We start from the raw sequence: 17,054 nt of genomic DNA on the forward strand, positions 1-17,054 counted from the left end.
ATTCCTGCGGATCTCCAGGCCTCACTTCTTTCATTAGCAGTGAATATATTCGAATGCCTTCGTTCCTTCCTTTCAGCAACTGGCTTTTAAACACTTTTAAGAAACGCATGAACACTGGCCCAGAGTCGAACTCAACCAAGTGTGGCTTTTAGTTTTCACCGTTGATCCTTAATCCGAATAATTAGTCACTACCAGGGCAATAGCCCCTAAAATAAGCGCGTCCTCCATGTGTAAAATGCAGTGTAAATGTAAATTTAGATACACATATACTTGTGTAACCAAGTGTCGTAATGTAAAACTAACTGTTGAGCCCGTAATTCAGAACAGTAGTAACCTATACCAGAGAAAACAGTCAATTAATAAATAATAAGAAGAAAACAACTTGTTATTAAACAGGATCCTTGACCTCAAATAATTTGAACGAATGGTGTTACAATATGTCACACTGTTCCCCTTGTGTTTCCCGTGGTAGAACGGACGACTTTACAAGGGATCAGACAGTTCTATTTGCGTTTTGCGCGTTACTACAGTCTACTGCGCATGTGCGGCAGGTAAATTCCTCATGGATGCTGTAATAGGTCGACTTTAACCAGCCTGTAATTACACATATGCACGCTTGGGGCGCTGGTGCATAGGTGTACAGTTTAGGCGCACCGTTTAGTACGTGCTTCACAGTCTGGACCTCACAGTGAGCGTCCCAGTGTTCAGTAAGCGGGTTTTGATGTTTGTGTCGCCGAAGCGCTTGTGCTGTGATGATCGTTTGCCTGCGAGCTGGGCTGCATGCATTTAGGCCGTTTGCCGTACCTGTTAAATTAACACAAGTCCACTGAACTACAGTGTGATCCGAACTGAAGCGTTGGTCGGTCGCGCGTCTTGTAGTCCTATCCTATGAGAGTTCACACTTTCATTTTGTAATTACTGTTGTATTTTAATTTCCTGTTAATGGGACAGAGTAGTTAACGTTTAAACGTGTCATTACCGTTTATGCTGTCAGTGGGGGTTCAATCCAGACGTCTTGTCACCGTGTGCATTCGGATTTTTATATTATACTATTGAAATTTAATGCTGTATCTATTTCTGTTGTAAGCAGACTGTGTCAAAAAAAATGGTTCAAATGGTTCTGAGCACTATGGGACTTAACATCTGTGGTCATCAGTCCCCTACAAACTTCCTGGCAGATTAAAACTGTGTGCCCGACCGAGACTCGAACTCGGGACCTTTGCCTTTCGCGGGCAAGTGCTCTACCAACTGAGCTACCGAAGCACGACTCACGCCCGGTACTCACAGCTTTACTTCTGCCAGTACCTCGTCTCCTACCTTCCAAACTTTACAGAAGCTCTCCTGCGAACCTTGCAGAACTAGCACTCCTGAAAGAAAGGATATTGCGGAGACATGGCTTAGCCACAGCCTGGGGAATGTTTCCAGAATGAGATTTTCAGTTTTAATCTGCCAGGAAGTTTCATATCAGCGCACACTCCACTGCAGAGTGAAAACAGTGTTTTAATCTGCCAGGAAGTTTCATATCAGCGCACACTCCGCTGCAGAGTGAAAATCTCATTCTGGAAACATTCCCCAGGCTGTGGCTAAGCCATGTCTCCGCAATATCCTTTCTTTCAGGAGTGCTGGTTCTGCAAGGTTCGCAGGAGAGCTTCTGTGAAGTTTGGAAGGTAGGAGACGAGGTACTGGCAGAAGTAAAGCTGTGAGTACCGGGCGTGAGTCGTGCTTCGGTAGCTCAGTTGGTAGAGCACTTGCCCGCGAAAGGCAAAGGTCCCGAGTTCGAGTCTCGGTCGGGCACACAGTTTTAATCTGCCAGGAAGTTTCATATCAGCGCACACTCCGCTGCAGAGTGAAAATCTCATTCTGGAGTCCCCTAGAACTTAGAACTACTTAAACCTAACTAACCTAACAACATCACACACATCCATGCCCGAGGCAGGATTCGAACCTGCGACCGTAGCAGTCGCGCGGTTTCGGACTGAGCGCCTGAACCGCTAGACCACCGCGGCCGGCCAGACTGTGTGTCATGTACGGTTTCTTTATTATGCTGTGTAATGGTGCGTGGGCCGGTTGGCTGAATCTGAATACCTCACTGTGTCTGTTAGTCAAAGGTTTCAGTATGTATCATGATCAGACAAGGTAACAGGTTAAGGACTTGTCAAGTTCCTGTGCTCGAGAAAAAGCCTTCGGTGTTAGACATTTGTGTACTAAATTGCTCCTTTTCATTTTAAAAATGTGTACCATTGTATTTTGGATAGCTCGGTAATTACTGTGTCGTATGTTTCAAGACAGGGGCTACTCAGTAGGACGTCGCTATCAGGAGAAAATAAATTTGTGTCGTACGGATCGGAGTGTGGAATGTCAGATCCCTTAATCGGGCATGCAGGTTAGAACATTTAAAAAGGGAAATGGATAGGTTTGTACAGGATGGCGGGTATGGGCAGGCGGTGGGCGTTATGGAATAATAGTGTAAATTTTAGAGAAAGGCTATTTATTGGCTAAAGCATGATGAAAGGGGCTACATAGGCCTAGGGAGGTGAGGGTGAGCCAGAGCTTACAATTTGGCGAACATTGTTCGCGAAGCTACCGAAAGTGGTTGTCTGCCAAAACTAAGTCCACAGTGCCGCAGCACCGGGAGAAGCGGGGGATGTTCAGTGCTACAGGGCGCGCATCCGACTCGCGGGTGAGCAAGAATACAAGAGAGCGGGCCCGGCGAAGGGCGGCCGGGTATATTCGACGCACCACGCGGCTTCCTCCACCCTGATTGGTCAGGACCGAGCAAACCGTGCGGGCGGCATGGAACTTTCCAGAGCGTTGCCTGCTAAGCGACACCTGGGGCGGCGTTACCTCGTCAGCACACGAGAGAGGCGCGTGATCAAGGTGCCCTTTCTCGGTGCTGACTTCCTGTTACTAGACCGTGGGACGAAGGAATTTACAGGCAGCTAACACTGCCGGCCGTGGCTTGGCCGTAATGGAAAAACGAAGTTACCGGTTTGAGGCTCAAATAATAAAGTAAAATCCCCTATTGTCTGGCTCATCCTTTACATTCCTCCCCCTTCCGTGGGAGCGGAGAACGTATGTGAAATCGCTCAATGTAATTATTATTTGAATGTAAACAAATTTAGCTTGCAAAACAAAGTGAACATTACTTGATTAAGAATGGCCCTCACGGAAGACGGCAGGGGTCTTAATCTATGGGAGGGTATAGAGATTCTAAAGACCTCCTATGGGTCGCAAGGGGACTTACATACCTGAATCATCATAAAATATCAAATCATCATAAAATATCAAAACATCATAAAATATCAAAACATCATAAAATATCAAAACATCATAAAATATCAAAACATCATAAAATATCAAAACATCATAAAATATCAAAACATCATAAAATATCAAAACATCATAAAATATCAAAACATCATAAAATATCAAAACAAAATTAGAACAAAACATAACAGTGTGAATTAGGTAAACATGCCAAGTGTTCTTGTTGCTAAGTTGAAGTAAAAGTTTTTTTTCTTTTGTTGGAATAAGTTGAAAATGTAAAGATATCACCACTGGTGAGTCCCTGCGGGGGGGCGCGTGGCGTGAGGCGGCGTGGTGTGTTGTCCTCAGCGGGCAGCGCGCAGGCTGCCGGCGGGAAGGGGGCGTGGCCGCGGCCAGGTCCGTGCACTGGAACTCAGCGTTTGCATCTCTAATTTCGGCAGGCTTTGATATAAAAAGCAATATTACATCATGTGACATTGTAGATGCTCACAGAGAAAAAACGCTTTCGTTACTGTGGCAGATACTCCTGAAGTTTCAGGTAAATAGTCAAATCATAGTTTAATAAATGAATGAGTCTATATGTTCTAACTCTATTGTTATGTTTTTTGTTTTTTTAGCTACCTAAGTATGAGGCTGCTGCAGTGAAGCTACAACGTTGGTGGAGAAGAAATTTGATCATAACTAGTGAAGAATAAGAAAATCAGCTATTACAATTCAGCAGAAATTTAGAGCAACAAAGTTAATGAAGTATGAAAGAAATATTTTTCTAATGAAAAAAGCTGCTGCTGTAGTGATACAAAAATGGGCCAGGAAAGTACTCCCTGGGAAACAACAGAGGAGAATTTTTATTAGACAAAGGGAGAGTGCAGTAGTTATTCAGAGGTGGTGGAGAGCAATTTTAGTACAGCGGCATCGTGAGGTCTTAAATAAAAGAATGGTAGCTAAAGTACTTTACATTCAGAGATGGTACAGATCACAAATGCATATGCGCAAACAGAGGACTTGGTATCAAAGATTGCTTTTGTCGGTCAGCGTGACTCAGTTCGCCGCCGGACGCGAACCGAGGAGGGTCCGCGATGCAGTCACGCTCGCCGCCGCCGCCGCCGCCGGGGTCCGGGGTGCGGCCCTCGCGCCGCCCCGCCGTCGCAGCTGTCCGTGCTGTCGCCCGCCGCCTGCTGCGCCCGCACGTGATCGACACGCCTGCCGCCGCTCGTCGACACCGCCGCCGTCGCCGTCCGTCGTCTGCGCACCACCAAATAATGTAAGTCACTAGCGACGCTACGGTGGTGTAGATGCCCACACTATTGTAACATGCCGATCACCAGGCAGCAATCGGAGGCAGGAGCAGCCGGAGAGGATGAAGATCCCCTCTTGGCGCTGCAGTCCCAGTTAAATCAATTAATTCTAACTAACGCGGAGCTTAAGCAACAGCTAGATCTTAAAATGGCTTCTCCGCACTCTAATGTTGCTAAGCAAGTGCTAGTGGAAGAACAGCCGAAGCAGGTGACCACCACCTACTAGTGCAGAATCACCTGTGGCAGTAGCCACCTCTACTTTTGCAGAGCTTTCCAGCAGTAGCGTTTATTCCGGCGTTCGCTGGAAAGCCGCACGAGGATATTCAAACGCTTGTGCAGAATATCCAGGACATCGGAAAGCTTTGCGGTTGGCCAGATGAATTTCTCTTAAACGTGATGAAAATGAAACTCACCGGCGAAGCGCGGAACTACGTGCAGTCGGTCGAGAGCTTGAAAAATGCCCCTACCTTCCAGTCCCTTGCAACAGGGTTGATTGAAAGGTATACAGACAAACGTGGTACTAGTTACTATCGCGACTTGCTTTCCACCCTTAAGCAAAAAGCGGGTGAAGATTTAGAAGCATTCGCGGACAGGATTCGAAGCGTCGCATGCCACACGTACGCACTAAGTGCCAGTTCTGCTCGTAACGAGGTTCTGTTGGAAGAATCAGAATGTCGTGCGATAGACGTGTTTATTCGTGGCATAAACCCTCAAATAGGGGGCGAAATCGAGGTAGCTTCCCCCCGCACCTTACACGAAGCCGTGCGATTAGCACTCTTGAGAGAGGAGGCGAGCCGATTTGTGGCCGTCTCCGCGCGGCAAAGCGAGCCCCGACGTGTCTTTTCGAACGATACTAAGTGCGGGAGCTGTAATACACAAGGACATGTGGCAGAGCAATGTCGCGTGCCATATTGTCATCAGTGCAGGAACATGGGTCACCAAAGCGTGCATTGTCCAAATAGTAGGCCACAACCGCCTGCAAATTCCAGGCGAAATGCAAACCAACCACAGAATTCGGGAAACGGCCGCGGGGCAGGAAGTGCCACCCAGCCCCCATTAAAAATAGTGACCCCCCTAGCTTATAAGGGAATCACGCAGGTGGCAAGCGCGGTTGTCGATGGTGTTAGAGGCCGCAAACCAATACGCGTGCTAATTGACACAGGCGCACAAATCAGCTTGGCATTTTTATCGAAGAGAGATAAAAGAACATTGCAACCGCCGCGGTACCATATCAGTGGTATTGGTCCCGGCATACTGAAACCTGATGGCAGCTGTTGCGTTGAGTTCATGTTGGACTCCACAGAATATGCTTTTACGATGGAGGTTGTACGGAACAGGCGCACGGATTACGACATCATCCTGGGAAGTGACTTTCTGCGTCATTTCCAGGGGGTTATTGACTATAGGTTAAGTACCGTCCAATTCGGCGACAACGTGCACCGTTTTGGACGTGACTGCACGTTACGGGCGAGCGGAGCTGGGAAAAAAGGATCCGTTTCCCAAGTTTCGGAGTCTCCCGTAACGATGCTAAAAGCCGATAATCCCGTGGAGATACCAGAAGGCACAGGAAAGATCCTTTGGGTGCCTGTCGGGATACGTGAGTCCGAAGAGGTTCATTTCTTGGTAGATCCACTCTGCCAGAATGAAACTCTTGACCAGATGCAGGTCCACGTAAAACGTAGCCTGTGCAAAGCACAGCAAGTACAGAAAGAAAATTGCGTACCCGTGTGTTTAGACAATTTTAGTGACAAGCAAGCTTTAATACCGCGTGGTACAGTATTAGCCAGCTTACAGGTTATCACAGAAGATGAGTTGTTAATGAGAACCCCTTCTCTGAAAAAGAAAGACTGCTGCCGCCTCTCAACACCTTTTGACAATCACGTCACATCTGACAGATAAGTTTAAAGCTAAGCTTAGTCATCTCCCATTGCATGAACAAAAGCTAATAAATGAAGTATTGAATGAGTATTCATGGTTGTTTGAAGACAGGAAATATTTACCAGCAACAGATCTAATTCAACATGAGATTCCAACCGGAAATGCTAGGCCAATAGCTCAAAAAGGGTACCGAATTCCCTATCATCTTCAGTCAGTGGTAGAGGAAACTATACAACAGCAACTAGAAGCAGGAATAATACAACCCTCTTCTAGTGTGTGGTCTAGCCCAATTGTAGTCGTTCCAAAGAAATCTATAGACGGAGAAAAATCCTATCGCCTCTGTGTAGACATGCGAGCAGTAAACAAAGTTACTACCCCAGATCATTATCCATCACCCCGGATCGACGAAACATTCGATCGTCTGGGCAATTGCCGGTACTTCACAACATTAGACATGCGCAGTGGGTATCATCAAATTCCAATTGCTCCTCAAGATCGAGCTAAGACAGCTTTTGTAGTTCCTGGTGGCTTATATGAATTCTTAAGGATGCCTTTCGGGCTTCGCAACGCGCCAGCAACCTTTCAGCGATTTGCAGATCTGCTATTACGTGGGTTGAAACCTACTATGTGCCTTGTGTATCTTGATGATATAATTATATTTTCAAAATCCATTGCTGAACATGCTGAACATCTACGAAGTGTACTGTTGCGCTTGCAAAATGCTAATTTAAGCTTAAAATTAGAAAAATGTTCTTTTGTTCAATCACAAGTGCAGTATTTAGGTCATGTCATCAGTTCCAGCGGAGTCAAGCCAGATCCACGATTAACTGAAGCAGTAGACACTTTTCCTATTCCAACAAATTTAAAGGAATTACAATCCTTCCTTGGCCTTGCAAATTATTACCGCCGTTTTGTTAAAGATTATGCTACTATTACCAAACCACTTACTAAATTGTTGAACAAGGATACTCCTTTTGTTTGGACGGAGGAATGTTCGACCGCCTTTCAAACAGTGAAAACTATTTTAACTAGTTCACCTCTACTTGTTTACCCAGACTTCGCTGAACCTTTTATTTTATCTTGTGACGCATCTGATTTTGCTGTAGGATGTGTCCTAAGCCAAGTGCAAGATGGTGAGGAAAAACCCGTTGGGTATGCCTCTCGTCAACTGAATAAAGCAGAAACTAATTACAGTACTACAGAAAAGGAATTGCTTGCCCTTCTTTTTGGAATTAATTATTTTAGATGTTACCTTTATGGTCGCAAGTTTACAGTTCTTACCGATCACTCTGCTCTGCAGTGGTTATTGAATCTTAAAGACCCTAGCAGCAAACTTATGCGCTGGGCCATGAAACTGTCAGAATATGATTTTGAAGTTCGGCACAAGCCTGGTCGGTTGCATCAAAATGCTGATGCGTTAAGTAGAAAAGTGCGTCTCATTCAATCAGATGAGGTATCAATTGAAGAGTTAAAAGAAGCACAGCAGGTGGACGTTCAATGTCAAAGATACACCACCTTGCCAGAATTTGAAGTAATAGACGACCTATTGTATCGAAGAACTCCCCATGGAAATCGTTTGGTAATACCGGAATGCTTGCAGCAACGTATAATACGGCAATGCCATGGTACAATCCAAGCATGTCACAGCGGAAAACGCGCTACGAACGCTCGAATTGCGACACGTTATTGGTGGCAATACCGACAACGTGACGTGGACAGGTATGTAAGATCCTGCCTGCCGTGTGCACAACGAGCACAAAATAGGCATCCGCGAGTGCCGCTGCAAACATTTCCTCAGGCATCTTCACCCTTCGAAATTCTTGCTTTAGATTTCCAAGGTCCTTTTCCACAGTCGCAACAAGATAACAAATACATTTTGTCTGTTATTGATCACTTTTCACGTTATCTAATTTTGGTTCCCCTCCCCGACATGACAGCTGAAACTGTGGCGAGAGAGTTTGTAAATCGTGTGATACTACCTTTTGGAAGTCCTGATGCCATTTTAACGGATCAAGGAACCAATTTCATGTCTACTTTATTTGTACAAGTTTGTAAATTGCTAAAAATAAAAAAATGGCGTACAACTCCCTTCCATCCTAAGGCCAACGGTCGCGTTGAACGCGTACACCATACAATTTGTAAATTGTTATCCTATTATGTTGCAAAAACGCACGCTGATTGGGACAGATATGTACCGTATATTTCTTCTGCATACAACACCCGAATACATGAATCCACGGGGTATACCCCTTACGAAGCTGTGTTTGGACGGCCGATGAATTCGCCGTTCGAAATAGACAAACTACCTCAAGGTGTAGAAATGAAGGAAGTAAAAGGTTTAGCCCGCCGGCTAAAAGCGATCTGGTATAAGGTAAAGAGGAATAATATCAAAGCTACTAATAAACAGTTGCACAGGCAGAACAAAAATGCTGTTTTACCGACTTATCAAACAGGTGATTTAGTGTTACTACGAAACCCGGCAATCAAAAAGGGACGAACTAAAAAGTTCTCTCCCCGCTTTGAAGGCCCGTATCGGATTGTACGGTTGACCTCACCAGTCAATGCAGAACTGCAATTAACCGATCGTACGGTGATAGTGCACTTTGACCGCCTGCAACCTTACCACGGTAGGGCTGTGTCACCACAACAGGTCGCAGCCCCCGATCCGCCTGTGTCACCTCCACCTCAAGTGGAACAAAGACGAAAGAAAAAACGGAGGAGATTACCCCCCACAGGGTTGTAGATACCCTTTGCGGAATCGACACCCTTATGGGTTGAGGTCGCGTGATTAATCACGCCTAATTAGAGTTTTATGTTATGTTTTATTGCAGCTTAGTTTAAGTCATTTTCTCCAGGGACTTTGAAGCAAGACGTGCCTGGCCACCACGGAGTTCCCAGCCATTCTCAATTGTCAATTTCCAGTCATGTCATGTAGTTTTGCTCATTTTCATATGTATGATTATGTTTTATGTTTTGCAAGCAATGCCACGCATTAGACGTCACGCAACTGACTTGCTTCAAATGCAACCATTACACTTTGTGTTGGCAGAACCGCGGCTGCTAACTCCGAATAATATTCTTCAATGTCCTCTATTGCCATCTATTTGGCAAACCTGTACATGTGGAGTATTTTTACTCCGAGCTTTTCTTAATACTTGTTACGTTGACGTCTAGTGTATTGTACTATATGTCGTAGTTCTGTATTTGCTGCAGCTATTCGTAAGTAATCGGAACAGATAAAGCCAGGACTTGAAATGCATACGCCTCGTACGCTTTGTTTACGGGACCAGCTGTTGGCGGGGCAACACATCAGCTGTCGCCTCCCCTCCTCTCTTCAGCGCTGTCCCTTCCCCTTGCCAAGAACTAGCCAGCGGCCATCATTTTTTCTCAGCCAGTAACAGCGCTCCGCGCGATGACGTATCTTATCACCACGTGCGCTGCCGCCTCCAGCGTCTCAAGACGCGGCGCGTCCGAGTAGTTACAAAAACAAACCGCAAATTACTGCCCTATCCTCCGTGTATGACAGACTACAATGCATTTACCATCATTTTATATAACTAACAGCCTTTTTAAAAAACTCTTATTCTAGGTAATTAGCAATTTCTAATTCACCGTTATTTCTTGTACACGCTAAGCGCGTGATATTTGTCGCTGCAGTAGCGGCCGGTCTCTCGCGGCTACACGCCGTCTCACATAACCGCTGACGTGCCGGTGCCTACTCCGCACCTACGCGTGCGCTTCGCGCTCGCTAACAGCTCCAAGCTGGTTTCTTTCATGCAGCCGGAAGACACGGCAAACAAAATTCATTCAAACATCCCAATAAATCTTAACATAAACATTAAGTAGATGTGATTCATTGTTTAAATTCTTTTCCTCGTTTTGTTTCACATTAGCTGGATAAATCACACGAAGTTCTTAACGATTTACATTATTCTGCATACCTTAGTCTGCCAATCCTATAAGTGAAGTTTCACTACTGCTTTGATTCATTGTATAAGCTACAACCTACAGCCCTAACCCTCTTACACATCGAACTATGAGGACATTTAACGTTATCTTCCTTGGACAAGGCCAGATATGGGCAAACCAATGCAATGCCACGGGTTTTTCACGCTACTGACGTGGCACAAACGACCAGTCGTCCGTGCTGCCGTATATCGGTGGGCGATTGTTCCTTGGTTGCTACGCAGTTATTTTTGCCCTCCCCATTTATTTTACTCTACCGCCGTGGTCATTGTTCTATCCTGTTTTCCTTCTTCTGTCGATGAGGAGGCCCCTACAACATGTTAGGTACCCTCTTCCGACAGTACCGGTCTTTTAATCTTACCACCTATTTACACCGAGATATTGCTCTCCCTTGTTGCAGTCTTGCCCCAAAATATCGGCCCATGATCCATTGTGAGATACGTACTTTGCGTCTAATTAGCCGGTGATGTAAGCGCTACGGGAACTGTGCCTAGTTGTCCTTTCAGTTCAATTTGTTATCGTCAGTTTTAAAACTAACACACACGCAGCCTAGCAGCCAGCCCCAGATGGTCAGTGTTACATGTTAACGTTGAGCGTTCCGACTACTTACAGCATTATTATTATACATCATTGTGTTTTTATTTTCCTGTCAATATATGTCATTGTGTTTAATTATGTCATTATGCTAGCGCTAGTGATTTATAGTTCATGATTTTCATTTTATGTAATGTTATGTACTGCGCGCACAAAAAGTGACGCTATTTATGCATGTATACTATTCTAGCTTCAGAGCTATTTTTATTGCTTGAACAGTCGACATTTTCCTAGTACAGCAGGTCGCTAATAACGCCGCTGATACTTTTATTACATGTATCGCAGGAAACCCATGTGCCTACACTAATTCTTATTAAGTCAGACGGACGCCCTTACGCCCGCTGAACCACGGTATCGCAGATAGCTCCAATGCACTGCCTACCCCTCAATTATTAGACAGGTTGCCTTAGCACTGTCCGCAGGTTGCTCCATTGCCCTGCAAATTACATAATCATCAATCCAAGTCTGCAGATTGCACTAATGCACTGCTGAACTTAATAGTCTAGTCACTCGCAGGTAGCTCATACGCACCGCGAACTTGTACTTACACGTCACCGAATCCTAGGCTCCTCGGTTGACCACAAAACAATTCATACATCAATTACCGTGAGACAATTTGCACTCACACTACGCCTTTGGCACTCAACCACAAATGAACTGAGCCCCAGACGCTCTTATTACATTTTATACAACGCCACTTTCTTCTAAATGGCAATTCCATTGCAAAATCATCGGATTCTGCCAAAGATTCAGATACCGTTCCCCAAACGGCAGCCTTTTACGTTGCTCAACGGATTCGTTGCTTTTCACCATCTGACAGTGCAAACTGCACTTTTAAGAACAATGTTGTTATATACACACACTGTCGGATTCTACTGACGTAGTCCCTTATACACTTCGTCAACCGACTAAAAAAACAACATCCCTGACGGATTTCGTATCCGATTCGGAAGTTTACGTTCGGGAAATATTCCCTGTATTTTATTTCTTGTCAATTATTATTACTTCAATGTCATGTTTTATTGTTATCAATTTATAGTTATGATTAATGTTAGTACACTTTATGGTTATACGCTATTTTTGTGTCATATTCGGTATTCCCCTTTTAAGTTTCATTGTTTCTCGACTGGAAGTATCTCTGATAGCACCTATTGGCCTTCAATTCGTATCCGCCATCAGCTACCATTAGTCACACATTTACAGAACACTTCATACGCCCAATAACAACTAACAACACACACACACTGTTCATATCCACACTACCTTGGTGTAACTTGATGTTACCAGACCTCTATTGTCATATACTAAGTACATGAACAAGGCTTTTATCGTTTATGCCCTCCGCTCTTCGGAAGGGGAAAGGGAAGTACGTACGTATGTACGTTATGTTCAGTAGCAGTTTCGTTTAATCAACCACGTAATCAATTTACCTGTTGAACACTTAAGTTTTTCTGTTAAAATGGAATCAAACGTCTTTGTGACATCAGCTATTCGTTTATTATTGCTTTTCAATAAACTTACTTTTAAGTTGCACTTACAATGTCTTAGTCTCGGACGCAGAGCCACTAGCGCTCTCCGACGCTGTTACCTGAGCTCAGAACTCTGCCGGCTCAGCAGATTCAATTAGAATAAGCTCATTCATTTTCATCCAGAGAGCCTTCTTCGGAAGGGGAAAGGATGTGCAGGGAGGAGACCCCCAAAGAGCGATCATTGCCGACAAAATTTTATTAAATTAAATTTTTCCACGCATAATGTTCGGCCGTAGCCGGCTTAGGCATACTGTGGTGGAAGGTGCTGGCCGGAAGTCCATGGTCGGCACATTCCTGCCACGTGCTCCTCGGTCAGACTCAAGTCCCACGGGTCGGTTGCGCTGACGGGGGCACGCTACTAGCAAGGCGCGTTGGCGGAATCAATCCTCCAATCAGAGACTAATCGTGTGATCACGTGGGGACGCGGCCGGGAGCAGCGAGGGCGGCATGGAAACAGCTCCGCGTTCTCTTAGCTTCTGACCTCGGCCCCGAGTAGTCGCTCCTCTAGCCTCTGCCTCTCTGATGAGCAGACGGCAACCCCTCTTGGGGCTGCTCGGCCCTACGTAGGCACCACTGTACCATCATTACAAGAATAAACTGAGTCCATTCCACTCAATTTTCATTTTACAACGCCCTCCGCTCCTGACTTCTATCCTGACGAACACAATGAAGCATGAATGTTCTTCCTATTTAATGCACCAGAACTACGAGTTTCAGCAGTCAAAGGCCTCATTTTTTTTTATCATACCACATAAAGACGACAGCATCAAATCATATTTCTCTGCCATGCAAGATTTTAATGTTATGATTGTCTTCAGCAATAAGAACTACCGTTTTCTGCTGAATTGTAAGCTTTCTAGGTTTACTGGCTGTAACTACACAAAATTTCCACTCATATACAGTGCAGAATCCAACGCTTGGGTAAATATCACAATATTACCAGTTCATGCGCAATTGGCCATAAACGTAACATTTTCTGTGACATTAAATCACATCACCTGTGTGCAGAAATCTGTAGTTCACGCTCTGTATTCTTATCTGTTTCATTATCTTCTTATATTTACATATTTGTGGTCAAATGAGAAATAATGTGAATTTTTTTCTCAACTTGCCATCTTAATTGTACTAAAACATATCTTTTAAGCCAAAAAGTAGATAGGCCTTGCAGCTGTTTTATCTGGTAACATGGGTGACTTGAGAGTTCAAAATTATCAACCAAAAACTGCAACCTACCAACTGACAAGAATTGATTGTGATAACTATTAACAACTTCCAGTTGACTGATTGAAAATTAAAGGAACAGCAGCAAGCATTCAGACATGTGATGCCAATATCTTGTCAGTGTAAACATGTTAGGAATTTCAGCACTAGTAGGCTTCAATTTGCAGACCATTTAGTGTTAATTCCTTAAAGACCCACTTTTTAAAACAAGGTTTACTAAAAGCAAACCAAACTCACATTGAAACTTCCTGGCAGATTAAAACTATGTGCCGGACCGAGATTCGAACTCGGGACCTTTGCCTTTCGCGGTCAAGTGCTCAACCAAGCTACCCAAGCACGACTCACGCCCTGTCCTCACAGCATCACTTCTGCCAGTACCTCGTCTCCTACCTTCCAAACATTACAGAAGCTCTCCTGCGAACCTTGCCCGCAAAAGGCAAAGGTCCCGAGTTCGAGTCTCGGTCCGGCACACAGTTTTAATCTGCCAGGAAGTTTAATATCAGCACACACTCCGCTGCAGAGTGAAAATCTCATTCTGCAAACTCACATTGTTCTTGTGACAATTTCAGGAAGAATGACGAAGATTTTCATCGAAAGTCAGAATTCCTTCAAAGCAGGTTCGTTAATATGGAGCTTCCCTGTAAGTAGTCCTGCTCAAAACAGAGCAATGGTCAAAAATCAGTCACTTTCAAGCATCTGACACTAACTAGATACTTTTCTGATTATTGTTTTGTAGACTTCATTCTCCACACGAAATAATTTCTTTGAATCCCAAATGTATACAGAATATTTTTGCGAAATTTAGTCTACTAATGATTTATTTTGACAATTAAAATATTCTATCCTTTTTTCTTCGGAGTTTACGTGAGATGACAATGCTACTTTAAAACATTGAGTACAAACTGAATTTGTCTTAATTTTTAATTGTTTTACATGTAAGTTACTATATTAACACCCTTTACAAATTGATTCAATAATAAAAAATACGTAACAATAATGCTCTTCAATACATAGTGCATATTAAGCCCATGAACATGACCACACTAACAAAAAGAGTCCAACAAGAAACGAGAAACGGGAAACGGGAAGCGAAGCAAACAGTGGTGCCAGGAGAAGACATTATGAAAAGTTAAGAAGTGAATACCTACTTGTGCTTTCAAAGGATCATCAGCAAGCAACCGAAGTACTTTGCAGCAATTGGAGAATATTGGTAACTGTGTTCCCATAAACTGCATCATCAGTCGAAACAATTTCTAGGGCCTCATCAACCTGTATAAAAATTTAGAATTACAAATAACCACAAAATTTGCAGAAACATAGTTTATTTACCAAAAGATGAACATTAATTTTGCGAATACACACCATATGAAGAAATATTACCTGCCAAATGTTGTCCCTGTTTTCTGGGTATTTTGCCAGATTCAAGAGTAACTGTGTTCCAAATGAACAGTCTCTGATATGCAAATGAACGATTTGCTAGTTTAAGTTCAACGAAAACTTTTGGTAGGTATTCACTTGCAGAAAAATCTTTACATACATCTCTACAGTTGTCAAAGAAGCTGCAAAAAGATAAAACAGAAAAATGCATTTCCTTATGTTTCACTCAACTCATCAATTACCAATATAACAGAATACTAACAGTCAAACCTCGATTCTTTAAAGGACTCAACTCCCACATATAAAACAGCTCCAAACATGTGATTACTTTACAAATGAGTAAGTGTGTTAAATACTTGACATTAAGCATATAGCAGTATGTGAGAAAAAGTTTATTAAAGGTTTGAAATTAGGTTTAAAGTTTATTAGAAAACACCATGTGCTCTCATTCTCAAATACTGAATGAATATAGTGGGAACTATTAGTGAGCTCTACTGGCTCAAGACAAACATAGTTTCCAACTGTAATACTTGTCTTACTAAGTTAAACTCTTCTTTTAACAAAAGATTACGCCTCTTAATGATTAAATTACGACGGTGTTTTAAATTCAACCAATTATATAAAGCATTGAAAAGTCAAATTTTTCTTGCCCCTGAAAGCTGTTAGGTAGGCCACCTGCCACTGGGACTGAACCATTAATCACATTAGTCAGTTAGTAATAAACATGATATCGAAATATCAATATGGTACCAGCATGGAACACAGACGTCAATTTGAGTACGTCAGTTGGAGTTGGTTCACCACTTGGAACGTGTGGGGATATATTTTTAATTACGACCATACCTAGTGCAGTTCTGTGGTATTCAACCCTATATTTACAGCTAGGTCTGATTTGTAATACTGTTATATAATGATGCAATAGTTGTTCTCATGTTCAACCACTGTAAAGTTGTGAGGAAGGAACTGCAAATCCAGTCAGTTGACAGATAAAACCGGAGACAGTGGCCACGGCAGTAATCTATTAGTAAGGACAACAAAAATGCTGCGTTACTGGCCATGAAAGCCTACATCATTTGAATAGTGAACTTACTTAGAGACTCGAAGAGCATGATCAACTGTCCCAGGGAATTCTGTTCAAAGCACCTCAGAATATTTGTGTACTTCCACCGCAATGTCTGAACAGGTTGCGAGGGGTTTCTGGTAACACCTCTATTTTTCAGACTTAAGCAGTTACTAGGCAGCCGCTTTCGTGCAGCAAAACCCCTCCAAAAGGCCTGTAAAAATAGGCAGAATAGAAATGTATAGTATCTACAGTTCTGTAAATTATGTGGAAACATTTATGAACAATATAAACTACTGGTAACGCAACATAATGTACCTGTATTTTGACCGCAGCACGATTTTCAATTTCTGATTGGGATATGGGAACTAGTACTTTTCGTATTGCTTCTCTTTCTCTTTTGGGCCAAACACTCCTGAACCATCTCTGTATAGTAATAATACAACATCTCTGTGTCAAATACAAATCACGCTGACGTTTCATATTAAGAGTGGCTCGAAACCATCTCTGAATAATAACAGATGCCCACCTTTTCCTCTGATAAATATTTCTATCATTTCATCAACAATGTATCCCTGTATTTCTGTTGAATGTGTATCACTATTAACCTCAGTTTTTGGTGCTCTTGTTGCTGTAATTTTGTTGAACGCATATTTCGATACCACTGTTGTATAATCACTGCACTACTTTTTTGTTCCAAAAATGATGTTCGTCCTTTTCTCATTAAATGAACAGCTCTAATCCAACACTGTATTTTGCAGGCAGCAGCCCTTTGGAGATGGAAAGCAGCCTGCGACGGCGGGGCGGCGCGAGGGCCGCACCCCGGACCCTGGCGCAGGCGGTGACCCGTGGCAGCTACGGACAGCG

At 43.5% G+C, this 17,054-nt stretch overlaps 1 protein-coding gene and 1 long non-coding RNA gene across 3 annotated transcripts in view; one reads left to right on the forward strand and one right to left on the reverse strand.

The window, feature by feature from the left end:
- The window catches only part of LOC126210404 (speckle-type POZ protein-like), a 711,709-nt gene that overhangs the window by 163,806 nt on the left and 530,849 nt on the right, over positions 1-17,054 (forward strand). The window lies entirely within an intron of this gene.
- Positions 4,419-17,007, reverse strand: LOC126210415 (uncharacterized). Its single transcript, XR_007540666.1, has 5 exons — positions 16,506-17,007; positions 16,218-16,401; positions 15,131-15,309; positions 14,899-15,019; positions 4,419-4,509 (listed from the first exon to the last, which is right to left on the reverse strand). It is a non-coding gene; the product is annotated as an uncharacterized LOC126210415 (long non-coding RNA).

The sequence above is a fragment of the Schistocerca nitens genome, chromosome 10 (genome assembly GCF_023898315.1).
Source record: "Schistocerca nitens isolate TAMUIC-IGC-003100 chromosome 10, iqSchNite1.1, whole genome shotgun sequence".
NCBI classification, from domain to species: domain Eukaryota; kingdom Metazoa; phylum Arthropoda; class Insecta; order Orthoptera; family Acrididae; genus Schistocerca; species Schistocerca nitens.